Consider the following 27,218-nt stretch of genomic DNA (forward strand, 5'->3'; position numbering starts at 1 on the left):
AAGTAAAACGAGTAGTGTATACGTGTTGTTCTTGATTATGTGAAAGAAATAGTGTAAATAAGAGGTGTTTGTAGTCCAATGGTTAGGATAATTGCCTTCCAAGCAATAGACTCAGGTTCGTCTCCCGGTAAATTCAATCATAATAATTAAATAATTAAGGGGAAAATTTTAAAAACTAAAACGAGTAGTGTATACGAGTAGTGAAACAAATAGTGTAAAGAAGGGGCGTTTGTAGTCCAACGGTTGGGGAAAGTTTTAAAAAGTAAAACGAATATTGTATACATGTTGTTCTTGATTATGTGAACCGAATAATGTAAAGAAGAGGCGTTCGCAGTCCAACGATCAATAATAATTTCCTTCCGAGCAATAGACCCAGGTTCAACTCCCAGCAAACACAATTACGATAGTAAAAAATTATGGGGAAAATTTTGAAAAGTAAAATTAGTAGTGTATACGTGTTGTTCTTGATTATATGAAACAAATAGTTTAAAGAAGAGGCATTTTTGGTCCAACGGTTTGGATAATTGCCTTCCATGCAATGGACCTGGGTTCGACTCTTGGTAAATATAATTACGCTATTAAAAAATTACGGGAGAATTTTGAAAAGTAAAAAAATAGTGTATGCCTTTCATGCTTGATTATGTTAAACACATAGTGTAAATAAGAGGCGTTTGTATTCCAACGGTTAGGATAATTACCTTCCAAGGAATAGACTTGGGTTCGACTCCCGGCTAATGCAATTACGATAGTAAAAAATTAAGGCGAAATTTTTTTAAAGGAAAACAAGTGGTGTATACATGTTGTTCTTGTTATGTGAAATGAATAGTATAAAGAAGAGCCATTTGTAGTCCAACAATTAGATTTTTTCCAAGCAATAGACCCGGGTTTTACTCTCGGCAAAAAAATTAGGATATTAGAAAATTAATGGAAATATTTTGAAAAGTAAAACGAGAAGTGTATATGTGTTGTTCTTGATTATGTGAAACAAATAGTGTAAAGAAGAGGCGTTTGTAGTCCAACCGTTAGGATAATTGCCTTCGAAGCAGTAAACCCGGGTTCGACTCACGGAAAATGCTATTTTGATATTAAAAAATTAAAGAAAAAATTTTAAAAGTAAAACGAATAGTGTATACCTTTCGTGCTTGATTATATAAAATGAATTGTGTAAAAACGAGGCGTTAGTAGTCTAACGGTTAGGATAATTGCCTTCCAAGCAATAGACTCGGGTTCGACTCATAGCAAACGTAATTACTATAGTAAAAAATTAATGGGAAATTTTTGAAAAGTAAAACGAGAAGTGTAAATGTGTTGTTCTTGATTATGTGAAACAAATAGTGTAAAGAAGAGGCGTTTGTAGTCCAACCGTTAGGATAATTGCCTTCCAAGCAGTAAACCCGGGTTCGACTCACGAAAAATGCTATTTTGATATTAAAAAATTAAAGGGAAAAATTTAAAAGTAAAATGAATAGTGTACACCTTTCGTGCTTGATTATATAAAATGAATTGTGTAAAGAAGAGGCGTGTCGCAACCGTCTTTCGGTTGGTTCCCGGAATTGAGCTTCAACTTAGGAAAATGGATTTGGAGTCGCCACCGACCGCTTTAAAACGAATTTAGGTGGGTCGGACACCATCTTGCATGATCTGCGTTTTTCCAGAAATGTGTTGGGTTCGAGAGTCGGTTACGATCAAGGAAGGATTAGCACCCTTGAACCGCCCTTTCGGTACCAATTAATTTGTCGGTTGTCTTGATTGCAAAAAAATTAAAATTAAAATTGAAATTTAAAAATTCAATTCGAACAATTACCTTTGATCAATTAAAATTACCTTTAAAAAAGGGTTAGATTGTAAAAATAAAAATAAAAATAAAAATAAAAAAAATGAATAATAATAAAAAAAATCATTAATATAATAATAATAAAAATAAGTAAAAATAAATAAAAGTGAGTAGAAATAATAAAAAGATAAAAATATAATAAAAACAAAACATAAATGCGGGTTAAATTCCTACTTGCCTTTAAATTTGAATTGAAAGAGCAGTAATGTGTCTTGATATAAACAAAATATATGGATCCCACACATTAGTGTATTGTCCCATGCGTGAATAGTATCCAGACAAAGACCATAACTACACCTTCACCCCATCTCCTTTTCATTCGTTTTAACTCGTTTCATTTCGCACAGATAAAAAAAAAATAGCTCTCTGGAGCTTCAACCGAAATGGTGCTCCATCGTATGTTGGAAACTAGTCACTTCCCTAGAAGTTAAAGCTCGACATTTATGGAAGAAGCGAAGGTAGTTATTCACGTGGTGGAACTAGCGTTGGATCTTGGGCTCCAAAAGTATCATAGTGGAAGAGAACTCTTCAATTTCGTTCCATGATCGACGAACAGGGCGACTCACATCTTGGCTATTGATGTAGAACTTGGGGACGAAGATCATTACTGGGTAGAGGAAGGACCTCATTTGTTTGCTGCCAACCCCATTTTTTCAGAATCAAAGGTGAGTTTCCTCCGATGGGTTCCCAAAAAAAAATCCCCCCGAATACTCAGTATTTTCTCTCCTTTTTCGAATGAATTCTTTGTGTAATTTTCTTCCAATCCCCCTTTACAATAGAATGATTACATGAATTTATAGGGTTTGAATGCCCCTATTTTTTGGTGTTTTAATCCTAGTAGAACTCTAACACTGCGTTTATTGGCCTTGTTGTTTCCACGAAATCCAAATGCCGATAAATCCGGCTGGTTAGCTACGTAGGAGGCGTGCTGCGCGGGGAAACTTTGGACGAGGGAGCTTGCGGCGCAGAAGAAAACCTGCTAGGGTTATGGAAACCCTAGCCCTGATTCAGGAGCGGGTTGCGTGCTTTGGGTTTAACATAGGGTAGCTGATTTTGGGTCCCATATGGGCCAGTAACTTTGTATTGGACCTGCAATATGTAACATAAAATAATATATGTTAATAAAAATAATAATATTATATATATATAATATATTATACATATATATATGTATGTTTTGGTTAAAAAAGTGTGTCTACAGCTGCCCCTCTTTGCCCATAGTCGTGTAACGGGGATAGGGCAAAGATTAAAAGACACACTTTTCGTTTAACGTAAATGTTTCCAAATTTAACACCATCCACATAATGGTCAAATCCCATCGAATATCTTCTGTTGTAGAGTTGAAATCCGATATTTGATTGGTTTGTCAATTTGGATTAAATCAGGAAATGACTCCGTCGTAGCGAGGTCGAGTTGAACTGAAAACTTCTGAGCACGATGTCATGAAGTTGAAATTGAACTCAAAAGCTCTTGTTAAGTAGCCTCTGAACCATCTTCTGGCTCAAGATACTTCGTCGTGAAGGTGAAATTTAACCTGAAGACTTTAGTTTTGTTGTGTTACAGATGACTCCTTCGTCATGAAGTTGGGTCAATCTATTTGTGAAGTTGGAATCGTATAGGGCCCCTTCGTCGTGATGTTGAGCCTGAGTATTGGATATCCTTCGTTGTGAAGTTGAAATCCAATGTAGGTTGTGTTGTTTCGAGGCCAATATCATTCTTCGTGAAGTTGAAATTGACTCTGAAACTGGAAAGTTTATTGACATACACTCATTCTTTGAGTTGAATATCCTTCTCTGTGAAGTTGAAATCCACTCTAAAGATAGGTGCTATTTGTATGCATGATTCCCTTCATCGTGGAGTTGAAACCGCGGGTGACCCCTTCGTCGTGAAGTTGAAATCCAGGTAAGTTGTATTGTTCCGAGTCCAATATCATCCGCCGCGAAGTTGAAATTGGTTCTGGAACTGGGAAATTATTTGTTGACAACCAGTCATCCCTTCGTTGTGAAGTTGAACTTGTGTTGTCTCGAGTCCAATATCCTTCACTGTGAAGTTAAAATTGGCTCTGAAATTGGGAAATTGTTTGTTGACAACCAGCTGTCCATTCGTTGTGAAGTTGAACTTGTGTTGTCTTGAGTGGCACGATATCCCCCGTCGTGGAGTTAAAATCGCAGATGGCCCCTTCCGAGTCCAATATCCTCCGCCATGAAGTTGAAATTGGCTCTGAAATTGGGAAATTGTTTATTGACAACCAGCGGTCCCTTTGTCATGAAGTTGAACTTGCGTTGTCTGGAGTCCAATAGCCTTCGTTGTGAAGTTAAAATTGGCTCTGAAATTGAGAAGTTGTTTATTGACAACCAGCGGTCCCTTCGTCGTGAAGTTGAACTTGCGTTGTCTTGAGTCCAATATCCTTCGTTGTGAAGTTGAAATTGGCTCTGAAATTGGGAGATTGTTTATTGACAACCAGCGGTCCCTTCGTCGTGAAGTTGAACTTGCATTGTCTGGAGTCCAATATCCTTCGTTGTGAAGTTGAAATTGGCTCTGAAATTGAGAAGTTGTTTGTTGACAACCAGCGGTCCCTTCGTCGTAAAGTTGAACTTACGTTGTCTGGAGTCCAATATCCTTCGCTGTGAAGTTGAAATTGGCTCTGAAATTGGGAAGTTGTTTATTGACAACCAGCAGTCCCTTCGTCGTGAAGTTGAACTTGCGTTGTCTGGAGTCCAATATCCTTCGCTGTGAAGTTGAAATTGGCTCTGAAATTGGGAATTTGTTTATTGACAACCAGCGGTCCCTTCGTCGTGAAGTTGAACTTGCGTTGTCTGGAGTCCAATATCCTTCGCTGTGAAGTTGAAATTGGCTCTGAAATTGGGAAATTATTTATTGACAACCAGCGGTCCCTTCGTCGTAAAGTTGAACTTGCGTTGTCTGGAGTCCAATATCCTTCGTTGTGAAGTTGAAATTGGCTCTGAAATTGAGAAGTTGTTTGTTGACAACCAGCGGTCCCTTCGTCGTAAAGTTGAACTTACGTTGTCTGGAGTCCAATATCCTTCGCTGTGAAGTTGAAATTGGCTCTAAAATTGGGAAGTTGTTTATTGACAACCAGCGGTCCCTTCGTCGTGAAGTTGAACTTGCGTTGTCTGGAGTCCAATATCCTTCGTTGTGAAGTTGAAATTGGCTCTAAAATTGAGAAGTTGTTTGTTGACAACCAGCGGTCCCTTCGTCGTGAAGTTGAACTTGCGTTGTCTTGAGTCCAATATCCTTCGCTGTGAAGTTGAAATTGGCTATGAAATTGGGAAATTGTTTATTGACAACCAGTGGTCCCTTCGTCGTGAAGTTGAACTTGCGTTGTCTGGAGTCCAATATTCTTCGTTGTGAAGTTGAAATTGGCTCTGAAATTGGGAAGTTGTTTATTGACAACCAGCGGTCCCTTCTTCGTGAAGTTGAACTTGCGTTGTCTTGAGTCCAATATCCTTCACTGTGAAGTTGAAATTGGCTCTGAAATTGAGAAGTTGTTTGTTGACAACCAGCGGTCCCTTCGTCGTGAAGTTGAACTTGCGTTGTCTGGAGTCCAATATCCTTCGTTGTGAAGTTGAAATTTGACTCTAAAGGCTGTAAAAAATCTTGTATGCTAAAATGATGAATTTGATGCACCTAAGTATGTATAAGATGCATGCAACTTGAATTAATTATGTGTTATCTCTTGGACGGAGTCCCGTGTTTTGTCTGCCAATCTGGTCCATGGAATCGATCGTGCCCCATCATTTTCAAGCTTAGGCTTTACAAGCCTTTCATATCTGAGACTGTTATGTTTGAAAATGTTTTTCTCCTTTTTCTTGTTTTAGGAGGGAAAATGATTAAAATGTTGTAAAATATTGTTCGCAATTGAATCAAATTGTAAACGTGAGTTCAAAGAATATTAAAGGAATCAAGAGCTATTTTAATGCTTTCAGAGTTACATCTCTTTGACAAATGTTCAAATTGATGAGTTGACTTTAGGTTGGCCTCTTTTCTAAGGTTTTGGTAACCCAAAATGTCATTTTTTGAAATATCACAACATGCTTTGGCATTTCAATTGGGTGCGGACAAAATGACTCAACTAGCATGATCAATTACTAGACCTTTTATTTCGGTCCTCTAAAATCTTCCATTTGTTCAAGCTTTGTAGGCTCCTCTAACAACGGCAGTGTAAAAAATATCGGTCTAAAAATGAAATTCTTGAGTGCTCGTGTGTAGTTGACTATAACAGGTGTTCCTTAACTCCCTTAGTCTATTTTACCGAAAATTTTTTGCTTAGATAAATTTGATTTAATTTGCCATTATCTGGCTAGCTGAATCCATAAAGCTGGGGCGTTTAACCAATTGCTTTAGAGGGACAACTTAACATTATAATCAGTTTTATCAAGTTCACTGGAGGGTTCATCTTATCACAAAGTCTTCGGCCGGACAATAGCAGTGGAGCAAACACCGAATTGCCAAGTGTTCGAGCAATGTCATTGTTTGAACGTAATCTATTCATAAGGCCAGGGCTTTCAAGTTTCCTCTATAACCAATTGCCTTAGTGGAATAGCTCAGCTTTACGGATTTAATTTCTTAAGATTGTCAAGAAGAACCTGTTATAGTCTAGGTGTTGTTGAAAGTCAAAAATTTCATCTTTAGAGTTCCATTTTCAAGCAACTGACCTAAACTAGATTCACTTACTCGACTATTCCATTTGTGAAGATCATAATCATCACTGAACGTCATAAATAAAAAGCATAGTAATGTCATATGCAAAAGGATGCCCCATGTTGTCCGCACCTTATGAAAGGAAAAATGTTATATTGGTTAATTGCAAGAGCAAGGTACGGTGCTTGAGGGTATATTCTGGGTAAGGTCAAGGTCTTTGTTTTAAATCATGTTACTTTGTCAAATATCTGTAACTTTGAACCATTTACAGAGTTTCTTAATTCACATGATATTCAAAGAATTGCAAGTTTGCAAATGTTATTCATTGCTCGTCATCATTAAAGTAACATAAATTTATTCAAATGTCTTTAAAAAACTTGAGAAAAAAATGAAAAAAACAAATTCAAACATAATGTCTCAAATGATGAAATGATATTCCTCACTTAGATGCCCCCAAGTTGTTGAAGTCGATCCAATTCTTGTTATGCATTTTCTGTACGATTCTCTTGAATGTGGAGTAGTTCTTGATAGTGCGCCCTAGGACACCACTATGATATTCGCAATGAGCGTTGTCATCATACTACCTAGGGTACAGGGGCTTCCTGGATTTCTCTTCATATGGTGACACCACATGTGCGTCAACAACTGTTGGTAAAGCTCCTTATATGTCATAGGATCAAAATGTTCTCATTTTTTATTAGACATGTGAATGTAATAAAAAAGAGAAAAGTAATGAGAAATATGTAGGAATGCATGATGCATGCAATGTTCGAGGCATTGATCCAAAAAATATATCTGTTATTAGGAATGATCCTTATAGGGGACAAAAATGTTTTATCTTTTAAGAGACAAAAATATACTGACTGCTTCTGATATGTTGACTAGTTTTCTGCCTTTGTCCGTCACCGATTGAATAACCTATCGAACCGTTCTGGCTTCTCTGGATGAACCGTGCAAATGTTGAGTTACTTTTTGTACTGGCCCAATAAGTCTTGAATGACTGCATCTCTGGCATTTATCTTTTGTTGAACTTGTTCCCAACGAATACGTCATTGGAGTCCTCAATTGATAGGAACTATGTGAAGTTTGTTTGTTTGTTTCTTGAATTTGTCAACAATGGTCTCCAATTTCATTTATCGTTTTGCCATTGTTGTCTTTGAAGTGACTCCTAAAATCAGTGGTCTTCATCTTGCCCCTGCAACTTTTGTCAGTCAGTTCTTCAAAGATAGACTTTCATTGTGCTTGATGTAGACCCAGTTCATTGAGTCCTTTATAATGCAGTATAGTGATATACTCTTCAATTGTGGGCACCACGTCTTCTGGATTAAATGTGACACATAGTCTCCTTGTAGACTGTCCTCTGCATTTTCATCTCTTGTATTACAACCCCTTTGCCCATTAATGCAGATTATTCATGTTTAACAAACACGTTTTTGGTGGATCAACACCTCATTTTAAATGATGCGAATGATGAAACAAAATAAAAGAATACAAAAATAAAAAAGTTAGTGAGGTAAATCAAAACAATAATAAAATGAAAAATCCTTCCCCACATGATATATACCCCACATGCTTCGTATTCCTACCCAGACATGATCTCTATCCCGCATGCTAATTTGAAACAAATCCTAACCGCATATTTGTCTAGTTCGCATGCTTTGAACATAAAATAAAGCCGGAAACAAAGTAGCCTAGGGTTTGGAATGAGGTTTTGGGGTGGGCTCTAATTCTCCATAGTCTCCCGATTTAGGTTCTAAAAACGGTACTCGAGTTCTCCTTGCCGGTGCCCCATTGGGCTTGCCAGACCCTTAGTCCTAAACCCATCACAGGCTTGTGTGGACTAAGTTAAACTCGAGAGGACACATTCCCTTATGCCCGCACGGTGAATAAATTCACACGAAGACATAAGGTATATGAATCCCGAAGGCTACTTTCTAGGCATATGCGGTGAATAAATTCACACGAATGCGTCGCTTTCACCCCTACTTAAAACGGGTTCGGAGCTTGGGTTTAGAGCTTAGAGATGACAATTTTGAAAAAATCTGAAATCATTAACAACGTCAGTACAACTATTTATTTGAAAAATAATCAAAGATAAATAATTGGAATCGAATAAATAAATTAAAATTTAAATTTACCGTTTTCGCATAAAAGACAACCGAAAATTAATTTCGGCCTGACTCACTTACCTGTCCCCAGCGGAGTCGCCAAGCTGTCGCAACCGTCTTTCGGTTGGTTCCCGGAATTGGGCTTCAACTTAGGAAAATGGATTTGGAGTCGCCACCGACCGCTTTAAAACGAATTTAGGTGGGTCAGACACCATCTTGCATGATCTGCGTTTTTCCAGAAATGTGTTGGGTTCGAGAGTCGGTTACGATCAAGGAAGGATTAGCACCCTTGAACCGCCCTTTCGGTACCACTTAATTTGTCAGTTGTCTTGATTGCAAAAAAATTAAAATTAAAATTGAAATTTAAAAATTCAATTCGAACAATTACCTTTGATCAATTAAAATTACCTTTAAAAAAGGGTTAGATTGTAAAAATAAAAATAAATATTAAAAAAATGAATAATAATAAAAAAAATCATTAATATAATAATAATAAAAATAAGTAAAAATAAATAAAAGTGAGTAGAAATAATAAAAAGATAAAAATATAATAAAAACAAAACATAAATGCGGGTTAAATTCCTACTTGCCTTTAAATTTGAATTGAAAGAGCAGTAATGTGTCTTGATATAAACAAAATATATGGGTCCCACACATTAGTGTATTGTCCCATGCGTGAATAGTATCCAGACAAAGACCATAACTACACCTTCACCCCATCTCCCTTTCATTCGTTTTAACTCGTTTATTTCGCACAGATAAAAAAAAAAAGCTCTCTGGAGCTTCAACCGAAATGGTACTCCACCGTATGTTGGAAACTGGTCACTTCCCTAGAAGTTAAAGCTCGGCATTTATGGAAGAAGCGAAGGTAGTTATTCACGTGGTGGAACTAGTGTTGGATCTTGGGTTCCAAAAGTATTATAGTGGAAGAGGACTCTTCAATTTCGTTCCATAATCGACCAACAGGGCGGCTCACATCTTGGCTATTGATGTAGAACTTGGGGACGAAGATCATTACTGGGTAGAGGAAGGACCTCATTTGTTTACTGCCAACCCCATTTTTTCAAAATCAAAGGTGAGTTTCCTCCGATGGGTTCCCAAAAAAAATCCCCCTGAATACTCAGTATTTTCTCTCTTTTTTTCGAATGAATTCTTTGTGTAATTTTCTTCCAATCCCCTTTATAATAGAATGATTACATGAATTTATAGGGTTTGAATGCCCCTATTTTTTGGTATTTTAATCCTAGTAGAACTCTAACACTGCGTTTATTGGCCTTGTTGTTTCCACGAAATCCAAATGCCGATAAATCCGGCTGGTTAGCTATGTAGGAGGCGTGCTGCGCGGGGAAACTTTGGACGAGGGAGCTTGCGGCGCAGAAGAAAACCTGCTAGGGTTATGGAAACCCTAGCCCTGATTCAGGAGCGGGTTGCGTGCTTTGGGTTTGCATAGGGTAGCTGATTTTGGGTCCCATATGGGCCAGTAACTTTGTATTGGACCTGCAATATGTAACATAAAATAATATATATATTAATAAAAAAATAATAATATTATATATATATAATATATAATACATATATATGTATGTTTTGGTCAAAAAAGTGTGTCTACAAGGCGTTAGTAGTCTAACGGTTAGGATAATTACCTTTCAAGTAATAGACTCGGGTTCGACTCACAGCAAACGTAATTACTATAGTAAAAAATTAATGGGAAATTTTTGAAAAGTAAAACGAGTAGTGTATAGGTGTTGTTATTGATTATGTGAAACAAATAGTGTATAGAAGAGGTGTTTGTAGTCCAACCGTTAGGATAATTGCCTGCCAAGTAGTAGACTCAAGTTCGACTCGTGGAAAATGAAATTTCGATAGTAAAAAATTAAGTGGAAAATTTTGAAAAGTAAAACGAATAATTTTTACCTTTTGTGATTCATTATGTGAAAACTAAAACTGTAAAGAAGAGGTGTTTGAGGTCCTATTGTTAGGATAATTGTTTTCCAACAAATAGACTCGGGTTTGAATCCTGGCAAACGAAATTACGATTGTAAAAAATTAAGTGGAAAATTTTGAAAAAATAAAGAAAATAGTATGTATATACCTTTTTTGCTTGATTATATGAAACAAATAGTGTGAGGAATAGGCGTTTGTAGACCAATGGTTAGGATGATTGCCTCATTCCAAACAAATAACGTAATGATTAGTGTTATACCTTTTGTGCTTGATTATGTGAAAGGAATATTGTAAAGAAGAGACCCTTGTAGTCCAACTGCTAGGATAATTGCCTTGCAAGCAATAGGCCCGGGTTTAACTTCAGGCAAATGCAATTACAATTGTAAAAAGTTATGGGGAAATTTTTGGAAAGTAAAACAAATAGTATATAACTTTTGTGCTTGATTATGTGAAACAAAAAAATGTAAAAAAGAGGCGCTTTTAGTTCAACAGTTAGGATGATTGCCTTTCAAGCAATAGACCTGGGTTCGACTGCCGGTAAATGAATTACAATAGTAAAAAAATAAGGGAAAATTTTGAAAAGTGAAATGAGTAGTGTATACACCTTGTTATAGATTATGTGAAACAAATAGTGTAAAGATGAGATGTTTGTAGTCCAACGGTTAGGATAATTGCCTTCTAAGCAATAGGCCCGGGTTCGACTCCCGTTAAACGCAATTATGAAAGTAAAAAATTAGGGGGACATTTTGAAAAGTAAAAAGACTAGTATATACGTGTTGTTCTTGATTATCTGGAACTAATAGTGTAAAGACATAGGTTCGACTCCCGACAAAAGCAATTTTGAAAGTAAAAGATAAGGGAATTTTTTTTAAAAATAAACCAAATAGTGTATACCTTTTATGCTTGATTATGATAAGCAAATAGTGTAACGAATAAGCATTTGTTGTCTAACAGTTATGATAATTGCCTTCCAAGCAATAGACATGGGTTCGACTTGATGCAAATGCAATTACAATAGTAAAATAATTAAGGGGAAAATTTTAAAAATTAAAACGAATAGTGTAAACCTTTTGTGCTTGATTATATGAAATAAATATTGTAAAGAAGTGGTGTTTGTAATACAAAGGTTAGGATAATTACGTTCCAAGCAATAGACCCGGGTTTGACTCTTGGCAAACACAATCACGATAGTAAAAAATTAAGGGGAAATTTTTGAAAAGTAAAACGAACAGTGATTACCTTTCGTGCTTGATTATGTAAAATGAATAGTGTAAAGAATAGGTATTTGTAATCCACCGGTTAGGCTAATTACCTTCCAAGCAATAGACCCGGGTTCGACTCCCGGCAAATGAATTACGATTTTAAAAAAGTAGGGAAAATTTTAAAAAGTTTAACGAGTAGTGTGTACGTGTTGTTCTAGATTATGTGAATAAGAGGCGTTTGTAGTCCAACGGTTAGGATAAATGCCTTCCAAGTAATAGACCCGAGTTCGACTCCCAACAAACGGAATGAAAATAGTAAAAAATTAAGGGGAAAATTTTAAAAAGTAAAACGAGTAGTGTATACATGTTGTTCTTGATTATGTGAAACAAATAGTGTAAAGATGAGGCGTTTGTAGTCCAACGGTTAGGATAATTTCCCCTTCCAATCAATATACTCGGGTTCAACTCCCGATAAACGCAATTACGATGGTAAAAAATTAAGGGTAAAATGTTGAAAAGTAAAATGAGTAGTGTGTACGTATTGTTCTTGTTTGTGTGAAACAAATAACTTAAATAAGAGGCATTTTTAGTCCAACAATTAGGACAATTTCCTTCTAGGCAAAAGGCTCTGGTTCGACTCCCGGTAAACACAATTACGATTGTAAAAAAATTAAAGGGGAAATGTTTAAAAGTAAAACGAATAATGTATACGTGTTATTCGTGATTATGTGAAACAAATAGTTTTAAGAAGAGGCGTTTGTACTCCAACGGTTAGGATAATTGCCTTCTAAGCAATAGAACCAGGTTCGACTCGGGAAAATGCAATTACGATAGTAAAAACACTTACCGGGAAAATTTTGAAAAGTAAAACGAGTAGTATATAGTTGTTGTTCGTGATTATGTGAAATAAATAGTGCAAAGAAGAGGCATTTGTAGTCCAACGCTTAGGATAATTGCCTTCCAAGCAATAGACCTTGGTTCAACTCCCGTCAAATGAATTACATTAGCAAAAAATCAAAAGGAAATTTTAAAAAGTAAAACCAGTTGTGTATACGTGTTTTTATTCATTATTATGAAACAAATAGTGTAAATAAGAGGCATTTGTAGTCCAACGGTTAGGATAATTGCCTTCCAAGCAATAGACCCAGGTTGGACTTCCGACAAACGCAATTATGATAGTAGTAAAAATTAAGGGGAAAATTTTGAAAAGTAAAACAAGAAATGTACATGTTTTGTTCTTGATTATGTGAAACAAATAGCGTAAAGAGGAGGTATTTGTCTTCCAACCACTAGGATAATTGCCTTCCAGGCAAGAAACCCGGGTTCGACAGGTGAAAAAGGCAATTTCGATAGTAAAAAAATAAGGGGACAATTTTGAAAAGTAAAACAATTATTTTTTTACCGTGGTATAATTTTGAAAAGTAAAAAAAAATTGTGTTTACCTTTCGTGCTTGATTACATGAAACAAATAGTGTAAAGAATAGGTATTTGTAGTCAAACGGTTAGGCTAATTACCTTCCAAGCAATAGACCCGGGATCAACTCTCGGCAAATGAATTACGATTATAAAAAATTAAGGGGAAAATTTTGAAAAGTAAATTGAGTAACATATATGTGTTTTTCTTGAATATGTAAAAGAAATAGTGTGAATAAGAGGCGTTTGTAATCCAACGGTTAGGATAATTGCCTTCCAAGCAATAGACCCGGGTTCGACTCTCGGCAATCGCAATGACAATTGTAAAATATTAAGGAGAAAACTTTAAAAAGTAAAACGAGTAGTGTATACATGTTATTCTTGATTATTTGAAACAAATAATGTAAAAATGAGGCATTTGTAGTCCAACGGTTAGGATAATTACCTTCCAATCAATATACTCAGATTCGACTCCCGACAAACACAATTACGATGGTAAAAAATTAAGGGGAAAATGTTGAAAAGTAAAACGAGTAGTGTATACGTGTTGTTATTGTTTATGTAAAACAAATAGCTTAAATAAAAGGCATTTTTTCTTGTTTATGTGAAACAAATAGCTTAAATAAAAGGCATTTTTAGTCCAACAATTAGGATAATTTCCTTCCAAGCAAAAGACTCGGGTTTGACTCCTGGTAAACACAATTACGATAGTAAAAAACTTACGGGGAAATGTTTAAAAGTAAAATGAGTAGTGTATACGTGTTATTCGTGATTATGTAAAACAAATAGTTTAAAGAAGAGGTGTTTGTAGTCCAACGGTTTTGATAATTGCCTTCTAAGCAATAGACTCAGGTTTAACTCCGGGAAAAACACAATTACGATAGTAAAAAATCAAGGGAAAATTTTGAAAAGTAATACGAGTAGTGTATAGGTGTTGTTCTTAATTATGTGAAACAAATAGTGTAAAGAAGAGGCGTTTGTAGTCCAACAATTAGGATAATTGCCTTCCAAGCAATAGAACTGGGTTCGACTCTCGTCAAATGAATTAAGGTAATAAAAAATTAATAGGAAATTTTTAGAAAGTAAAACGAGTAGTGTATACGTGTTTTTCTTTATTATGTGAAACAAATAGTGTAAATAAGAGGCGTATGTATTCCAAGGGTTAGGATAATTGCCTTCCAAGCGATAGATCTGGGTTCGACTGCCGATAAACACAATCGCGATCGTAAAAAATTAAGGGGAAAATTTTGAAAAGTAAAACAAGTAGTGTATTACATGTTCTTGCTTACCTGAAAAAAATAAACAGTGTAAAGATGACGCGTTCGTAGTCCTATATTTAGGATAATTGCCTCTTCCAATCAATAGACTCGGGTTCGTAGTCGTATGTAATTACGATAGTAAACAATTAAGGGGAAAATGTTGAAAAGTAAAATGAGTATTGTATACGTGTTGTTCTTGATTATGTGAAACAAATAGCTTAAATAAGAGGCATTTTTGTCCAACAATTAGGTAATTTGCTTCCAAGCAAAAGGCGTGGAATCGACTCTGGTAAACACAATTACGATAGTAAAAAATTATGGGGGAAATTTTGAAAAGTAAAACGAGTAGTGTATACATTTTATTCTTGATTATGTGAAAAAAATAGTTTAAAGAAGAGGTGTTTGTAGTCCAGCGGCTAGGATTAATTGCCTTCCAAACAATAGACCCAGGTTCAACTCCTGGCAAACACAATTACAATAGTAAACAATTAAGGAGAAATTTTTTAAAAGTAAAATGAGTAGTGTATAGGTGTTGTTCTTGATTATGTGAACCAAATAGTGTAAGGAAGAGGCATTTGTAGTCCAACTGTTTGGATAAAAATTCCTTCCAAACAGTAGACCCGAGTTCGACTTGGGGAAAATGCAATTTTGATAGTAAAGAATTAAGTGGTAAATTTTGAAAAGTAAAACAAGTAGTGTATACGTGTTGTTCTTGATTGTGTGAAACAAATAGTTTAAAGAAGAGGTGTTTGTAGTCCAACATTTTGGATAATTCCCTTTCATGCAATGGACTCGGGTTTGACTCTCGGTTAATGTAATTATGATATTAAAAAATAAGGGGAAAATTTTGAAAAGTAAAACGAGTAGGTTATACGTGTTTTTCTTGATTATGTGAAAGAAACAGTGTGAATAAGAGGTGTTTGTAGTCCAATGGTTAGAATAATTGTCTTCCAAGCAATTGACCCGGGTTCGACTCCCGACAAACGCAATGACAATTGTAAAAATTAAGGGGAAATTTTAAAAAGTAAAACTAGTAGTGTATATGTGTTGTTCTTGATTATGTTAAAGAAACATTGTGAATAAGAGGCGTTAGTAGTCAAACAGTTAGGATAATTGTTTTTCAAGCAATAGACTCGGGTTTGATTCTCAGCAAACGAAATCACGATTGTAAAATAATTAGGGAAAGTAAAATGAATAGTGTAAACCTTTTGTGCTTGATTATGTGAAACGAATAGTGTAAAGAAAATGTGTTTGTAGTCCAACGGTTAGGATACTTACCTTGCAAGCAATAGACTCAGGTTTGACCTCGGCTAATGCAGTTATGATAGTAAAACATTAAGGGGAAAATTTGTAAAAGTAAAACCAGTAGTGTATACATGTTGTTCTTGATTATGTGAAATGAATAGTGTAAAGAAGAGGCGTTTGTAGTCTAACGATTAGGATAATTTATTTCCAAGCAATAAACCCGGGTTCTACTCCCGAAAAAAATTAGGATAGTAAATAATTAAGGGTCAAATTTTGAAAAGTAAAACGAGTAGTGTATACGTGTTGTTCTTGATTATTTGAAAACAATATAGTTTAAATAAGAGGTGTTTGTAGTCCAACAATTATGATAATTTCCTTCCAAGGATTAGACCCAGGTTCGACTCCTGGTAAACACAATTACGATAGAAAAAAATTGAGGGGAAATGTTGAAAAGTAAAATGAGTAGTGTATACATGTTATTCTTGATTATGTGAAAAAAATAATTTAAAGAAGAGGCTTTTGTTGTCCAGTGGTTAGGATTAATTGCCTTCCAAGCAATAGACCCGGGTTTAACTCATGGGAAACGCAATTACGATAGTAAAAAATTAAGGGAAATTTTTTGAAAAGTTAAACGAGTAGTGTATAGGTGTTGTTCTTGATTATGTGAAACAAATAGTGTAAAGAATTACGTTAGAAAAAATTAAAAGGAAATTTTTAAAAAGTAAACGAGTAGTGTATACATGTTTTTATTCATTATGTGAAACAAATAGTGTAAATAAGAGGCGTTTGTAGTCCAACGGTTTGGGTAATTGCCTTCCAAGCTATAGATTCGAGTTTGACTCCCAGCAAACACAATCGCGATCGTAAAAAATTAAGGGGAGAATTTTAAAAAGTAAAACGAGTAGTGTATACATGTTGTTCTTGATTACCTGAAACAAATAGTGTAAAGATGATGCGTTCGTAGTCCTACAGTTAGGATAATTACCCCTTCCAATCAATAGACTCGAGTTCGACTCCCGTTAAATGCAATTACGATAGTAAAATATTAAGAGGAAAATGTTGAAAAGTAAAACGAGTAGTGTATACGTGTTGTACTTGATTGTGTGAAACAAATAGTGTAATGAAGAGGTGTTAGTCCAACGATTAGGATAATTGCCTTCCAAGAAATAGTCTCGGGTTGGACTCCCGACAAACGCAATTATGCAGTAAATATTTAAGGGGAAAATTTTAAAAAGTAAAACAAGTAGTGTACAGGTTTTGTTATTGATTATGTGAAACAAATAGTGTAAAGAGGAGGTACTTGTCTTCCAACCACTAGGATAATTACCTTCCAGGCAATAAACCCGGGTTCGATTGGCAAAAAGGTAATTTTTATAGTAAAAAATTAAGGGGAAAATTTTGAAAAGTAAAACGAACAGTGTTTACCGTTTATGCTTGATTACGTGAAATAAATAGTGTAAAGAATAGGTATTTGTAGTCTAACGGTTAGGGTAATTACCTTCCAAGCAATAGTCCTGGGTTCGACTCCCGGCAAATGAATTACTTTGTAAAAAATTAAGGGGAAAATTTTGAAAAGTAAAACGAGTAGTCTATTTGTGTTGTTTTTGATTATATGAAACAAATAGTGTGAATAAGAGGAATTTATAGTCCAACGGTTAGGATAATTGCCTTCCAAGCAATAGACCCGGGTTCGAACCTCGGCATACACAATCGTGATAGTAAAAAAATTAAGGGGAAAATTTTAAAAAGTAAAATGTGTAGTTTATACGTGTTGTTCTTTATTTATGTGAAACAAATAGTGTAAAGATGAGGTGTTTGTTATCCAACGGTTAGGATTATTGCCTTCCAATCAAAAGACCCGGGTTCGACTCCCAATAAAAGCAATTATGATAGTAAACAATTAAGGGGAAAATTTTAAAAAGTAAAACGAGTAGTCTATACGTGTTGTTCTTGATTATTTGAAATAAATAGTTTAAATAAGAGGCGTTTGTAGTCCAACAATTAGGATAATTTCCTTCCAAGGATTAGACCTGGGTTCGACTCTGATAAACACAATTATGATAGAAAAAAATTGAGGGGAAATGTTGAAAAGTAAAACGAGTAGTGTATACATGTTATTCTTGATTATGTGAAAAAATAGTTTAAAGAAGAGGCTTTTGTAGTCCAGCTGTTAGGATTAATTGACTTCCAAGTAATAGACCCGGGTTCGACTCATGGGAAACGCAATAACGATAGTAAAAAATTAAGGAAATTTTTTTGAAAAGTAAAACGAGTAGTGTATAGGTGTTGTTCTTGATTATGTGAAAAAAATAGTGTAATGAAGAGGCATTTATAGTCCAACCGTTAGGATAAATTCCTTCCAAACAGTAGACCCGAGTTCGACTTGTGGAAAATGCAATTTCGATAGTAAAAAAATTAAGTGGTAAATTTTGAAAAGTAAAACGAATAGTTTTTGCCTTTTGTGCTTGATTATGTGAAACTAATAATGTAAAGAAGAGGCGTTTGTAGTCCTATTGTTAGGATAATTGCCTTACAAGCAATACACCCGGGTTTGAGTCCCAGCAAATGAAATTACTATTGTAAAAAATTAAGGGGAAAATTTGAAAAATAAAAAAAATAGTATTTATATACATTTTGTGCTTGATAAAATGAAACAAATAGTGTAAAGAGTAGTTTTTATTCCAATGGTTAGGATGATTGCCTTCCAAGAAATAGACTCTAGTTCGACTTGCTGCAAATGCAATTACAATAGTAAAATATTAAGTGGAAAATTTAGAAAAGTAAGACGATTAGCGTATATCTTTTGTTCTTAATTATGTGAAACGAATACTATAAAGAAGAGGCGTTTGGAGTCCAACTGTTAGGATAAATTCCTTCCAAGCAATAGGCCCGATTTTGACTTATCAAAAACGCAATTACGATTGTAAAAAGTTCAGGGGAAAATTTTGAAAAGTAAAACAAATAGTATATACCTTTCGTGTTGATTATGTGAAACAAATAGTGTAAGAAAGGGGTGTTTTTAGTTCAACGGTTAGGATGATTGCCTTCCAAGCAATAAACCCGGGTTCGACTCACTGCAAATGCAATTACAATAGTAAAATATTAAGGGGAGAATTCTGAAATTTAAAACGAATAATGTTCAATAGATTTCTTTCTTTCTTTTTCCTGGCTTCTTAATCATTAAATAATAATTTTAATTTTAATAAAAGATAATGGCTAGGCTGGGTGCAATAGCTGAGCCAGAAAAAAATATATATTAGATATAAAATTAGTTGAAGCGAAAGGAAAATAGAATACATTTTAAATAGCACCTGATTCCTTCAATATACATAGAGTAATCAAATTGATTTCTACCTTAAGCACTGGATCTCCTGTCTCAGTTAAGAGGGGTCATGGAAAGAACATGTTGTTCTTAATTATGTGAAACAAATAGTGTAAATATGAGTGTAAAGAATTAAGGGATAGTAAAAAATTGAGGGAAAATTGAAAAGTAAAACGAAAAGTGTATACCTTTTGTGCTCAATTATGTAAAAGGAATAGTGTAAAGAAGAGGCGTTTGTAGTCCAACGGTTAGGATAATTACCTCTCAAGCAATAGACCCAGGTTCGACTCCCAACAAATGCAACTACGATAGTAAAAAATTTAAGGGGAAAATTTTAAAAAGTAAAATGAGTAGTGTATACATGTTGTTCTTGATTATGTGAAATGAATAGTGTAAAGAAGAGGCATTATAATCCAACGATTATGATAATTTCCTTCCAAGCAATAGACCTGGGTTCGACTCCCGGCAAACACAATTACGATAGTAAAAAATTAAAGGGAAAATTTTGAAAAGTAAAACGAGTAGTGTATATGTGTTGTTCCTGATTATGTGAAACAAATAGTTTAAAGAGGAGGCATTTGTAGTCCAATGGGTTGGATGATTTCCTTCCTAGCAATAGACTCCGGTTCAACTTGCTGCAAATACAATTATGATAACTCTGTAAAAAGGTCACATTTTGGGACCTTTTCACTTAAGTTATTGAATGTCTACGAGCTCATTTAGAACCACATAGATGCATTTAGGAGCATATAATTGCATGTGGTGGAATTAGGTTTGCCGTGGCATTTTAACTTGTCATTAGTGCTAGCTTATGGGGAAGATGTTTGCTTAATGATGTGCAGAATTTGAGAGAAAGGAAAAGAAAAAGGAAAATGCCGTGGCATAAGGAGATTGTTGAGCAGAATAAAAATGCCGAGTTGGATTGGCATTTCGAGAGCGAACAAAATGAAAGAAGATATTTTTGGAGCCATCTGTACCTATTTTTATGGGATCTCTGACCATGATAGAGAAATCCGCCTAAATCAGTGCTGTCTGTCGGGTGCTCAATCAACCATCCAGGCTGGATCATTGCCAGCTGCCTAGCAGCATCACTGCCAGCTCTGCCCGATCCTCACGTTAATTAAGCATGATTTGGGGTATCTATGAAATTTTGACATAAATCTTTAGGGTTTTTCTCCCCCTATAAATAGTGAATGAAGCCACAATGTTATGCACTTTGGTTCCACGCTATTTTGAGCTTAAAAGTTAGAGAGAGAAGGTCTTATCTTTCTCCGTCAATCCTACTTGCCGTGGAATTTCTCCTTGACAAGCTTGAAAGAGTGGCGTTCTAAGTCATCTGAGAGGAGCTAGTTCGCTGGGGATAGTTCGTGGTGGCCAAGGGAAGCTCCGACAGTGCACGTCGAAGGCTTTTCCTTATTCCCTTAGTTCTTTTCTTTCATATTTTGTTATTGGGTTGTAAGGAATGAATGAAACTTGACTTGTGCTTGTTTATTTCGAACCCACCATGAACTAATCTTATTTGGTGGGAGTTCACTTGGATGTTTAAGTTTTTATTTCAATGAATGGTTGTTTTTCTATGCTTTAATCTGTTTTGTTTATGATACTTAATGCCTTAAGGTTGTAGGAGCTATGAGAGTAGTCTTTTCTTAGGAGGTTCTTAGGGTTCGAGAGAATACCTTGGCAAAATATCCTTAGTATTCGAGAGAAACTAGGGACAAACTATATAAACAAAGGGTCCTAGATAAGGCTAGGATTTCATTCGACTAAAAGGAGTTGTGCAAGAACGATAGGTTAGATGTTAATGCTGCCACAAAAAGGTATTGTCGAGACATATCCTGTTATCTAGACCAATAGGATCACTGCAGGGGTTTACGCCAATCGGTTTTGCCAGGGCATATTGAATCTGTCGAGTCCCTTACTAGAGATAGCATAGGGTACCTTAGTATTTTCTGTCGGGCAGGAGAGGCATAGAGATAAAATCATTGTAGACTTATATTTTCCTTAGTGACTCCCATCACTCATTCCCAAAACAACTTATCGTGTGAGAAAGCTAAAGTCCAACATTTTAAATCTTGTATTTACATTTTATTTTGCCTTGACATTTCAATTTGTTCGCACACATCACAATATAATTTGTCACGACATATCCATTTGGTACCACACTACCACCATTATATTTCTACATCAGACATTCCATTTTCCACAACATTCTCATTTGTACATACCATCACTAACTTTACTTATGTGACAAAGTAAAGTGCCTTGACAAACTTATTTGATTTCCCCCAATCCCTGTGGAGAACGATACTCACTCATCACTGTATTACTTGTTCGATTGTGTATACTTGCACATATTTCCGCACCATTTATAGTACTCACAAAGAACGGACAAGTTTTTGGCGCCGTTGCCCTGGATTAGCAACTGGAAGTTAATTTTTTTTGTCAAAGCATTTTTATTTTACTTGTTTTTTTAGATATCTTTACTTTTTGTTTTCTTTATCTATTTCAGGATTTTCGTGGTGTATGACCAGAAGACGTTCGAACGAGCCATTAGAACCGGTTGAACCTGAGATCGAGAGGCTTTTTTTGAGAAGAAGATGAGATCAACGTGCAAATATGTATCAAATCGGAAATTAAGTCATTGGTCATGAGGAAGATCAGAATGCCGGGGCGATTCCAAATGCTGGGAATGCAGCCAGACCTCGCGCCATTCGTGATCACTTAAACCCGATCTTAGATGATTTAAATCCTGAAATTGTGGCACAAGAAATTCAGGGAGCCCACTTCAAGCTCAAACCTGTCATGTTCAATATGCTGAACTCCATAGGGAAATTTGGGGGCATGCCAAATGAAGATGCCAGGAAACACATTCGTAACTTCTTAGAGGTTTGTGATTCCTTTCACCAACAAGGAGTGCACAAAGATGTTTTGAAACTAAAGCTATTTCCTTATTCTTTGCGTGATCGAGCAAGGTTGGTTGAGTGGCGTTCCAGCAGGTTCAATGGAGTTATGGACTGATCTGTGCAAAATTTTTTTACTGCAGTATAATCCTCCGAACATGAACACCCAACTAAGGAACGACATTGCTTCCTTTCGTCAAGCTGATCATGAGTCTATGTATAATTGTTGGGATCGATACAAAGCATTGCTTTGCAAATGTTCGAATCATGGTTTTGAAGATTGGATGCAAGTGGTGATGTTCTATAATAGAGTTAATTCACCCACGAGGATGACGCTAGATTCCTCGGCAAATGGGACGTTACTTGATAAATCACCAGCAAAAGCATTTGACATTCTGGATAAGATTGCCACCAATGATTATCAGTTTCCATCCACAAGGCTTGGATTTGGGCGCAAATCACATGGAGCTTTCGAGCTAGATTCTAAAGATACCGTGTCCTCCAAACTTGTTGCTATCACCAACATGCTGAAGAATTTACAAAGGCCAAGTGAGGTGAGAGAAGTGAAGGTAACCCATTCAGGTTGTTTATTATGTCACGACAATCACAATGAGAGTGACTGCCCGACCAATCAAGAATCCATCAACTTCGTAGGAAATTTTAATCGAGGTAACAATAACCCTTTTTCCAACACATATAATCCTGGATGGCATCACCATCCAAACTTTTCATGGGGAAATCAAGGATCCAACAATGCATATCAACCAGCTCTGCAACAGAATTTCAATGACTTACAGGGATTTCAATCGAATATGCCATGGCATAATTCCAACAAGGGAGGACCATCTTCATCTAACGGCAGTTCCTTGGAGGCCACAATGAAAGAGTTCATAGCAACAATGAAGACATGCTGCAAGACCATGCGACCTCCATCAAAAACCAAAGAGCCCTGCTTCAGAGCCATAGTTCGTCATTAAGGGCGCTGGAGAGTCAGGTTGGTCAAATTGCCGGCATTACAAGAACGCAGACCAGGACATTTACCGAGTGACACTGAAGTCACAAAACCACATGGACAGGAGAGCTGCAGTTTCCCAACTATTGGAAGTGGTACACAAATTAATGTTGAAGATAAGTTTGGGGAAGATCGAAGGATGATTCACCCCCTATAATTGTGCAAGCTGAGCAAGAAGTGCTGGAAGAAGCACCAGAGGAAGAGGACACGGCTGAAGATTCGTCAAGTAAAGAAACTGAGGGGACAAATAAAAATGCCAAGGCAACTTCTGTTCCCACCCCATCAGTACATGAAGCCAAACCCCTACCTCCTTTTTCGTAAAGATTGAAGAAGCATAATGAAGATATCCAATTTAAGAAGTTCGTTGACATTCCGAGTCAACTTCAAATCAATGTTCCTTTTTTGTAAGCTATGGAACAAATGCCCACTTATGCTAAATTTCCCAAGGAGATTGTTACAAAGAAAAGAAAGGCTGAGCAGTACGAGACAATAGCCACGGCAAAAGAATTTTGCTCTTCCTTAAGCAAGCTGCCACCAAAGAGACATGATCCGGGCAGTTTTATCATCCCGTGTTCGATAGGAGACAAATTTGTTGGGAAGGCACTATGTGACCTTGGCTCGAGTGTAAACTTGATGCCTAAGTCAATTTTCGTAAAGTTTGGGATAGGAAATACGAGACCCACATCTGTCATTTTGCAATTAGCCGTTCATTCACATGTGCGTCCTGAAGGGCGAATTGAAGATGTCATCGTGCGGGTTGACAAATTCGTTTTTCCTGTCGATTTTCTTATTCTGGACTGTGAAGTTGACGCCACAACACCCATCATCTTGGGGAACCCTTTCTAGCTACCGGTCATATTCTCATCGACTGTGAGAGGGGTGAGCTGACCATGCGAGTGGCCGATCAACATGTCACTGTGAATGTCTTCCGATCGCTCAAGTACATGGATGATTATGAAGAATGCTAGAGCATTTTAGAAGTGGATACAGTAATCACGAAAGAAGCAGATCAATTTTGCCAGGACAATTTCATTCAGCTGGGACATGATGAGGGGCTAATCGAAGATTTAAAGGCTAGAGAACCTAAAGATTTTTTATCTGAGGAACATAAGGCTAGATTCTTCAAAGCTAGCCCAGGTACGCGCTTTGAACCTTTGAATTTTGAAGAGTTTGTTCCTCCCAAGCCCTCATTACAACATGCTCCTACCCTAGAATTTAAAAATTTGCCACAACATCTTAAATATGCTTATCTGGGTAGTAATGAAACTTTGCATGTGATTATTTTCTCTGCCCTTACTCCTAACCAAGAATTTAGTTTGTTAAGTGTTTTGTCACAGCATAAGAAAGTGTTAGGATGGACTATGGCAGATCTGAAGGGTATAAGTCCAACTATATGAATGCACAAGATCTTGCTGGAAGAATGCCACGACAAATCCATAGAGTCACAGCGAAGATTAAACCCAATCATGAAACAAGTTGTGATTAAAGAGATTCTCAAATAGCTTGATGCTGGAGTAATATACCCCATCTCGGATAATTCATGGGTGAGTCCAGTTCAATGTGTGCCAAAGAAAGAAGGCATGACCATGGTGACGAGTGAAGGCAACAAGTTGATACCTACTCGCACGGTCATAGGATGGCGGATTTGCATGGACTACCGCAAGCTCAACAAGGCCACCAAGAAGGATCACTTCCTTTTGCCGTTCATCGATTAAATGCTGGATCGACCTGCTGGCAAGGCATTTTATTGTTTCTTGGACGGATACTCAGGGTATAATCAGATTGACATCGCACCAGAGGACCAATAGAAGACAACATTCATGTGTCCCTATGGCACGTATGCTTTTCGAAGAATGCCTTTTGGACTCTGTATTACCCTGATAACTTTTCAGCGCTGCATACAACCAATATTTTCAGACATGGTTGAGGACTTTCTGAAAATTTTTATGGACTATTTTTCTGTTTCTGGAGATGATTTTCAAAAATGCCTTGGCAATTTGGCGAAGGTACTGAAGCGACGCGAGGAGGCTGATCTCATACTGAATTGGGAAAAAGGCCACTTCATGGTGATCGAGGGCATTGTTCTTGGCCATAAAATTTATGTAAAGGGCATTGAGGTGGACAAAGCAAAGATTGAGGTGATCGAGAAGTTACCCCCACCAAATTCTGTCAAGGGCATTCAGAGCTTCCTTGGACATGATGGATTTTATCGGAGATTCATCAAGGACTTCTCCACAATATCCAATCCCTTGTGCACCCTGCTGCAACAGAACCAACCGTTCGTGTTCGATCAGAAATGCCATGGTGCATTCAAAGAGCTGAAGCAAAGACTTATCTCTGCACCAATCGTGGTTCCCTAGATTAGACGGCACCGTTCGAATTGATGTGTGATGCAAGTGATTTTGCCGTGGGAGCTGTGCTTGGGCAACGTAGAGGTAAAATTTTTCATGTTATATATTATGCTAGCCGTACCTTGAATGAGGTACAATTGAAATATACTACCACTGAGAACGAATTACTTGCCGTGGTATTTGCATTTGACAAGTTTAGGCTATACTTGATAGGTACCAAAGTCATAGTTCACACCGATTACTCAGTTATAAAATACTTAGTGAACAAGAAAGATGCCAAGCCTAGACTTATTAGGTGGATATTACTGCTGCAAGAGTTCAACTTAGAAGTAATCGATAGGAAATGTACTGAAAACCAGGTTGCAGACCATTTATCTAGGCTAGAAAACATTTCATAATGCCATGACATTTTTGATATTAAGGAAGAATTCCATGATGAGAAAATTTTATATGCCAGAACAATTTCGTGGTACGCTGACCTTGTTAATTTTCTTGTTAGTGGTGTTTTTGCTTATGAACTAAACAGCCATGGTAAAAAGAAGTTTCTGCATGATGCCAAGTTCTATTTTTGGGATGAGCCGTACTTGTTCAAGCAATGTGCCGATCAAATGATTCGACGGTGTGTCCCCGAAGAGGAGCAACACGATATCTTATACCATTGCCACTCCGCAACCTGTGGAGGGCATTTTGGAGGTGCAAGGACCACTGCAAAGGTCCTCCAATCAGGCTTCTATTGGCCATCACTATTTAAGGATGCCCATGCATTTTACAAAGCGTGCGACAGATACCAGCGCATTGGAAACATTTCCAGACGAAACGAAATGCCACTGCAAAATATTTTGGAGATAGAACTCTTTGATGTTTGGGCCATTGATTTCATGGGACCGTTCCCATTTTTTTTGGAGACTTATACATTTTTCTTGCTGTGGACTACGTGTCTAAGTTGGTTGAAGCAATTTCCATACTGAAGAATGACTCTAAGATAGTACTCAAGTTCCTTCACAAGAATATCTTCACGCGATTTTGAGTACCAAGGGCCATAATCAGCGATGAGGGCACCCACTTTGACAACAAGCTAATTGCCATGGCATTACAGAAATACGGAGTGCAATATAAAATTACCACGACATATCACCCACAAACGAATGGGCAAGTTGAAGTGTCCAACTGAGAAGTCAAGCAAATCCTTAAGAAGGTGGTAAACCCTCGAAGGAAAGACTGGTCCCCAAAACTCGATAAAAAACTATGGGCCTATAGGAAGACATTAAAAAATACCTCTGGGAATGTCACCCTTCAAGATGGTATATGGAAAAGCCTTCCACCTACCAGTTGAGCTAGAACACACGGCATACTGGGCGATAAAGAAGCTAAACTTCGACGCGTAACTCACTGGGGAGAAACGATTGCTTGATCTAAAAGAAGTGGAGGAGTTTCGAGTGCAAGCATATGAAAATGCCAAGCTCTACAAGGAAAAACCAAGAAGTGGCATGACAAAATGCTTTTGCCATGGCATTTTCATGTTGGCCAGAAAGTGCTCATGTTAAACTCTAGACTCAAACTCTTTCCTGACAAACTGAAGTCACGATGGTCGGGACCATTCGAAGTCCACCATGTGTACCCCTACGACGCTGTTGATATCAAGAAAATGGACGATGGGTTTATCTTTAAAGTCAATGGCCAGCGCCTAAAGGCTTACCAATGAGTCTCACCATTGCGTGACAAGACTGCACTTCTCTTGCATGAAGTTGATACTGGCCCAATATATTAAGGATGCCGTGATATTTTAGTTTTACTCCAGTGCATAAATAAATATTTATTTTGTTACTGTTTTTATTCAATTTCATTTTAATTACTATTTTGCTTTTCTTTGCAAGGTTAGGGTCCACACAACCTTCAATCATACCAGCATCAGAGTCTAAACATTCCAACCCCACACAACTGCGAAAGCACACCTGTTGCGCGACCG

The 27,218-nt window shown here is 36.7% G+C and overlaps 1 non-coding gene across 1 annotated transcript; it reads left to right on the top strand.

Annotated features, from left to right (window-relative positions):
- Positions 1–13,405: 13,405 nt before the first annotated feature.
- On the top strand, positions 13,406–13,477 carry TRNAG-UCC. The gene has a single exon. It is a non-coding gene; the product is annotated as a tRNA-Gly (tRNA).
- Positions 13,478–27,218: the final 13,741 nt, after the last annotated feature.

This window comes from Hibiscus syriacus, unplaced genomic scaffold, assembly GCF_006381635.1.
Source record: "Hibiscus syriacus cultivar Baekdansim isolate YM2019G1 unplaced genomic scaffold, ASM638163v2 tig00014949_pilon, whole genome shotgun sequence".
NCBI lineage: Eukaryota > Viridiplantae > Streptophyta > Magnoliopsida > Malvales > Malvaceae > Hibiscus > Hibiscus syriacus.